Genomic DNA, 7442 nt, shown 5'->3' with positions numbered 1-7442 from the left:
TAGCATCCTGCCAATCAGGGTGTGCAGTAGCCTGCTTATAAGATTGTGGCTCAACCAAACTAGGTGCAACAGATGTAGAATGATGCCTAGGATTAGAAATAGAGGAGCAAACATAATTATTGTGGTAAGAGGGCTTAGAAACAATTCGGATAGATCTTCTAAGAGTAGGAATGAACTCAGATACAGGAATAGGAACAGGAGGAGGAACCTCTGAAATGGATGGGAGGGACTAAAAAACAAGTGGAGGTACAGAGGAAAACAAGGGAGACATAGGTGGAGTAGCATAGGGAAAAATGGATTCACTAAAAATAACATCTCTAGATGAAAAAACTTTACGAGTAGAGAGAGAGCAATTTATATCCTTTCTTTCCAACACAGTAACCAAGGAAAACGAATGAGTGAGATCTAGACTGAAACTTGTCCCTATGAGGAATGGGAATAACAGCATAACATAAACACTCAAAGGATTTAAGAGAAGAATAAGAAGGGGCTAAACCATGTAGTAGTTTAAAAGGTATTTTATTATGAAGAAGAGGAGAAGAAAATTTATTAATGAGATAAGTAGCAGCCAAAACGCATTCCCCCCAATATTTAACAGGTAGCTTAGACTGAAAAAGGAAAGCCTTAGAAATCTCAAGAAGATGTTTATGTTTGCGTTCAACAACGCCATTTTGTTGTGAAGTGTATGTTCAAGATGTTTGATGAAAAATGCCATGGGCTGAAAAGAATTTAATTGCCTCAGTGCTAGATCCTAGCTCAAATGCATTATCAGACCGTATTGTTTGAATAAAAATATGAAAGTAGTTAAGAACATAGTAAAATAATGATTTGAGTATAGTTAAAACACTGGATTTAGTGGAAAGAAGATGAGTCCAAGTACATCTGGTGAAATCATCAACAATAGTCAAAAAATATTTGTACCCATTATAAGTTAGGGTATGGCAAGGACCCCAAATATCAAGGTGAATTAGTTGGAAAGGATTTATAGAGTAAATTGTGCTTTCAGGAAAGAGAAGCCTTTATTGTCTAGCCATGGAACAAATAGTACAATAAAAAGATTGTTTGGAAGGTAAAATGGATTTGAGGGATAGAATGGATCTCATCTTGGCAAAGGGCATGTGTCCAAGCCGCTGGTGCCACGAAAGATCATTAGGAATGTTGTTATTAGTAATAAGAGATGCAAACAAATAAAGTCACATTAGAACAAGCAACAACTAAATTTGTTTTATTAATAGGTGAAACATGCATAGATTTACAAAGACATTGGCAACATCACAAGGAAATATAAAGGTAGAACTAGTAGATACAGAAAAAGAAAAATTAACGAAAGAACCAACAGATTCAGTAAACTGATCATTAGGAGAATTAGATGTAGGAGAACCATTCAACTGAAGAATGTAGAGTCCATTGGACAGTTTACCAACTTTTAGTGGCCTCTTCAGAGAATGGCCTTGCAAAATACAAGCAATAGCACTAAAATAAGCAATACAGTTAAACTGGAACAGTAATTTGTGCAAGGAAATAAGATTGTATTGGAAACTAGGAACTAAAAGAACATGATGGAGAATCATGTCAGGATTTAAAGGAAGAGACCCTACACAAGTGACTTTAACCTTATAACCATTAGGTAAGGAAATAAGATAAGGAGAACTAAGAGGTTGGACATTAATAAATAGATCTCTATGTGGAGTCATATGATTGGTTACTTAGGAATCTAATATCCAACGGTTATCATACATCTAGGATAGATGGAAAGCAAAAAAATAAGAAATATTATAAGCAGAAGGGCTGGTCACACCTGCAAAACTAATTGAAGCACAAAAAGCATTCTTCTGTAAGGAATTTTATTGGAGGAGAGAGAAAATATGGTCATGCTACTCCTTGCTAAAACCATGAACAGATTCTGTTGGTTGAGAAGTAGCAGAAACTGAAGGAACATCAGGGGATATAACAGCAGGTGGTGAATTTTGTAGATGTGGAACACATGCAAAAGTACCCTGCTTACCCTTTGTGTAATGAGTATTATCATTGTAGCCATTACCATATAGTTTGCGACACTTACCAATGAGATGCCCCGGTTTTTTGCAATATTTGCAAAAGAGATTTGATCCATCATTTGAAATATAGGATCGTTTGGGGTCAAAATTGACCCTCTGGGTATATCTGTTAGGCTGAGGAGACTGTTTGGAGGGAAATCTTTGAGCCCCAACAGAGAAGGAAGTGGATTCAGACACACAGGATGACAGAGAAGCCTGAAGTTCAGTTTGTTTCTCATCATGAATCAGCATCGAGTAAACACTGTCTAAATCTGGAAGAGGCTTCATCATAAGGATATTTCTCCTAATTCCACTATACGAGTCAATTAAACCAGCAAGGAATTGATGAACCCTTTGATCTTCTTCCAATTTAACCCATTCCACTTTACAATCACACGTGCAAGGAGGATAGACAATAGAAATGGTCAATTCATCCCACAACTTTTTAAGTCGATTGAAATAGGAAACTATGTTAGATGATCCTTGAGAAATAGAGGAGATATATTTTCTAATTTGAAACACCTTAGTTCCACTAGCCTGACCATATCTTTTCTCAATTTCTTTCCAAATTCCACTCGCCGTTTACGTATGTAAAACAATTTCGGCAATTTTCTTATCTAGGCTATTGAGTATCCAGGAAATCACCACATCATTACACATCACCCCTGAGTCATATAGAGGATCCGTAATTGCCGGTTTTACTACTTTACCATCTATAAATCCTAGTTTTCTTTTAGCAGACAAAGCGATGAGCATCCCCCTCCTCCAACTCCAATAACCGAGTCCATTGAACGATATGGTGACAAGAGTCATCCCAGGGTAGTCGGAGGGGTGAAGCTACATGGGATGATTGATCAGAACTTGAGCAAAAGCAGAAGTTAGAGTCCACGCAGAAGCCATTACACTTGTCGAAAAAAACTTTAAGTAGAGAATAGATGATACCGTTCTTCTTCAAAGCTTGAGAAGTAAGAGCCTTGATCGATAATGTTGAAAAAATCGATTTCAAAAATTGAAGCAGAAGCCAGTGCTGAAATGACAAAAAAAAAAACAAATGCAAAGTGAAATTCACCACACAGAGATGTCAAAACAGTCGCCGACGACAGCAGAAAACTCCGAGCAACTTTGAAAAGATCACCAAAACAGGTCGAGGGTACCACCGCTCCATAGAGAATGACGAGATCTCACAAGATCTTTGCTTTGATACCATGTAAACTCACATATAAGTAGAGAATTTGAAGAAAAAACTAGGAAGGAAACTCTACTTCATAGAACATTCTAGAGAGAGAAACGAATCAGATATTTCCATTGAGAAATGACAACAGTAGTAAAGTTACAGGGCTGGATCATCCCTTATACTAAAGTACCCATTACACTGTATGTATATAACAAAAATGAACAAAATGAATAAATGGGCCAGGACAACCCAACTAAATTGATGGTGGTTTGGGCCCAATACTATCATCTCTAACACGGAGGGAGTAGTTATTTTACTTTTAAGGTGAAAAAAATAATGCTATAATTCAGGATAACTAATTTTTAGATGAGTTATCTCATGTATTTTAAAACATGAATAAATTATCCTAAAATCAATTCAAAATTAATTGTTTCTTACACCAAACGAACAGATACTACCACCGTTCATTTTTACTTGACATTTTTTTACTTTTTGAGGTCAACCCACATAAATTTTTATTTAAAAAGGTAAAATAATTACAAGTAAAAATAAATGGAGGAAGTATTGTATAGCACACTGGCTATCTTTTCGTGTGTCACTTATTCAAGTCATTCAAACATTTCAAACTTCCAGAAGACAATATTGCAAAAGAGGAAATTAAAAAAAAAAAATTAAAGAAAATACTGTTTCACTACTTTTTTTAATCTATTATTGTTACTCCTCCGTCTCAAATTATTCGTTCCAAATTGAGATGACACATTGATTAAGAAAAATAATTAATAACATGCCTAGTTTACCATAGTATCCATATTAAATTATGTTTACATTTTAATTTGAAGAAAAAGTAATTAATGCAAAAGGTAAAACATGAAAAAAAAATTATGTTTTCTTGATTAATGAAAAAAGACAAGTAAAATGAGAAATCAAATTAGGAAATTTGAAACGGGTAATTTGGGACGAAGGGAGTATTATTTTATATTCTTTCTTTTCCTTTTTTCCTACTAGTCTCTACATGCAAATGTGTCTCTCGCACATTATTCCTTGTCAATCCTAGCAAATAGTAGGTAATATTATTTGAAATTGCATATTACTTTTTATGAAGTACAAAAATATTGGTTGATTGCATCCGGTTTTAATACTATTAAACATTATTTTTGGTATATATCCCTTATGTTTTTACTTATGTTTGGATATGTTGGAATTAAAATAATCCTACATTAGGAGAATTTATTATTTATTTATTTAGTATCTAAAGGATATAAATATCGTTCTATATTTAAAGAATAATTTCATCAATTAATATTATATTTATGCTCTAAAAACATGTATTGCATGTTTATGGCACGCTAATTATTAAAAAATGCATTCAAATAGAGAATGATATTATAATAATTTGCATATTAACTAGCTACTCAACTATCAGAAGTTAACTTTATTCTTGTAATCACTGCAAACTCGATTTCTTTTGCATTTATCCAAACTTTTGATGCTAGAACCAAATACAAAAAAAATGGTGGAAGAGTTAAAATAAACTTCAAGAATAATTAGGACAAACATGGAAAAGGTTTGAATTTGATTAATATTAGAAGCCTATGAAAACAATCATATTAGGAAAAGCTTTTAATATTAAAAATCTATCCAATTAACGTCATATTAGGTAAAGCTTTTAATATTAAAAATCTATCCAATAAACGTACTATTTGCCAGCTAAAGGAATGTTTTTTAGGTCTTGAAGCACACAAAAATCATTCAGTATTTGAAGAAATATTAATCAATCAACATTTATATTCGCGCGTCTATAATTATTATATATAATAAGTGGGGATAAGCAGGCACGTCTTCGACATGCCTGATTATGCTGCCTGCTTCATCTACTTTAATCATAATTTTACTATATTATCCTTAATCAATTAGTATAAGTTATTTAAATATTAAACAAAAATATTTTACTATATTATTCCTAATTAATTAGTATACGTCATTTAAGTATTAAAAAATTAATAATATTTAATAAAACGATAAAATAATAAATAAAATAACATTTATAGTAATTTTGTTTTATCACTTCTAATTAGTTGTTATAAGTTATTTAAGACATGTCTGGCTCGTTGTTTCAATTGTGATTTTATTATAATATCTAATTAATTTTTATGGACATCTAAGCATTAAAAAATTAATAATATTTCATAAAAAGATAAAATATACACAAAATGATATGTCTAACATAAAATATTTGTTTGGCTATCGAAATTTATATTAGTGCCACAAAAATTACGATGGGACAGAGAAAGACATAAAGTAACATATATTATTTAAAAATGAGAAAACACGTAAATTAAAACTGAGAGAGTACTAATATCTTATTGAAAAATTGTGCTAAAACCATTATAAATCACATATATAACACTTAACTATATAAAAGATATAAAATATTCAATTGATTCTTGAACTTATATCAATGTTACTTAAATTGAAATAGAAGAAAAAATATTACAAAATCACAATAATTAAAAAAATTAAATTATTTTAATGATTGATTATCTAAATTATATTTGTGTCACATAAATTAAAATAAAAAATAATATATATTTGTGGAATGATTGTTTATATAACGATTGATAGAGCATAAAACGTAAGGAAAATAAAGTAAAAGAAAGATAAGTAAAAAAATAGACGTAGCGAGGTTCTAAACGACGTCCTCCGTCAATGAGGATGCCTTGAGAGCAACACATAGATAAGAGTAAAGGAAAGACCCGACTTAAAGAACATTTGATAAAATATACACAAAATAATATGTCAAACATAAAACATTTGATTGACTATCGAAATTATATCAGTGCCACTTAAATTGGAATAGAAGAAAAAGTATTATAAATCATACAAAATAAAAATTAAAATTATTTTAATAATTAATTATCAAATTATATTTGTGTCATATAAATTGAGATAAAAAATAAGGGGAAAAGACTAAAACGACACTTCAAATTAAAATATTTCTATAGAAATGACCATGGAATTTAAATTCCACTTTCTAGCCATTTCAGTTTACTGACTTGTTCTATACCGTTTCTACACACACACCTTCCATAGAGTTTCTATACAAATCTTATACATATAAATATTCTATACGAAAATTATACGGTTTTGATACACAATTTATACAATAACTGTATATTTTTTTACACGTTTTATACTACAATTATATAATTTTAATACACTTTCTATATATTTTTTTTATATATTTTATGCATGTACATATTTCATAGAACTATACAATTTCTATGCATATATCTTATATAGATACATATTCTATTTAACAATTATATCATTTTATATAATTTAATTATTATTTTCAAGCAATAAAAAAAGCAGAATATTTGATCAGTTGAAAAATTTATAGAAAAAAAAAATTAAAATATTTTTAAAAGGGCCGAATTACCCAAGTTAAATACTGTATCAGTATTGTATATAAACTGTATCACTATTGTATATGGACTGTATATGGATTACTGTTTTGCAGAAATTTTGACTGTTGAGAGTCGCCGCTTAATTTATTTGAAAAGGAATTAAGAAAACCTTTATAAATTACTTTAAGCAATCCAAAATAAAAAAATTATTTTAATTTGAAGATTCTGAGTAAACGGTTCCTATAAACATTTTAGGAAGATTTAAGGCACCTAAATCTTTTGACTAACTTCAATAAGATTGATTGTTCCAAAGTGATTGATATTAGAAAAAGACTTGTGTAAAATAGATTTGGACGACTCAGTAGGAATTTTAACTAAGTCTAAGCAAATGAAAAGCAAAATAAGCACATAAAAGGAGAAAGGGAGAAATTAGAAGATTTAAGCTGTTAGGCCTAAATAAATAAACCTGTCCTAAACTAATTTGAGCTTTCAGCCCATCATCACCTGTCCTAATTTATATTTTCGAGTCCTTTTTAGCCCACAATCTGTTTCACCTGTATTAGAATACAACCTTGGCTTCGAGGCCCCAAATAAATGAATAAATAAATGACTAAGTAAAAAGAAGACAATACAAAAATTGAGACTTTTCAAGCCTCTTAACGACCTCATCAATGAGTTTTGACCCATTTTTCTTCTTCATCTATCTTCTAGCACCCGCACGCCATGTAGTTAGGTTTAAACTTCGAACTTGACTCGAAGAGGTGGACCTTATTGGCCCATTACGAAATGTAAGAGGAGAGGAGTCCATTTGGACTCAAGACATTT

This window comes from Capsicum annuum, chromosome 1 (genome assembly GCF_002878395.1).
Source record: "Capsicum annuum cultivar UCD-10X-F1 chromosome 1, UCD10Xv1.1, whole genome shotgun sequence".
Lineage (NCBI taxonomy): Eukaryota > Viridiplantae > Streptophyta > Magnoliopsida > Solanales > Solanaceae > Capsicum > Capsicum annuum.
The sequence above is the reverse complement of the archived record's forward strand: the minus strand, read 5'-3'. Positions refer to the sequence as shown.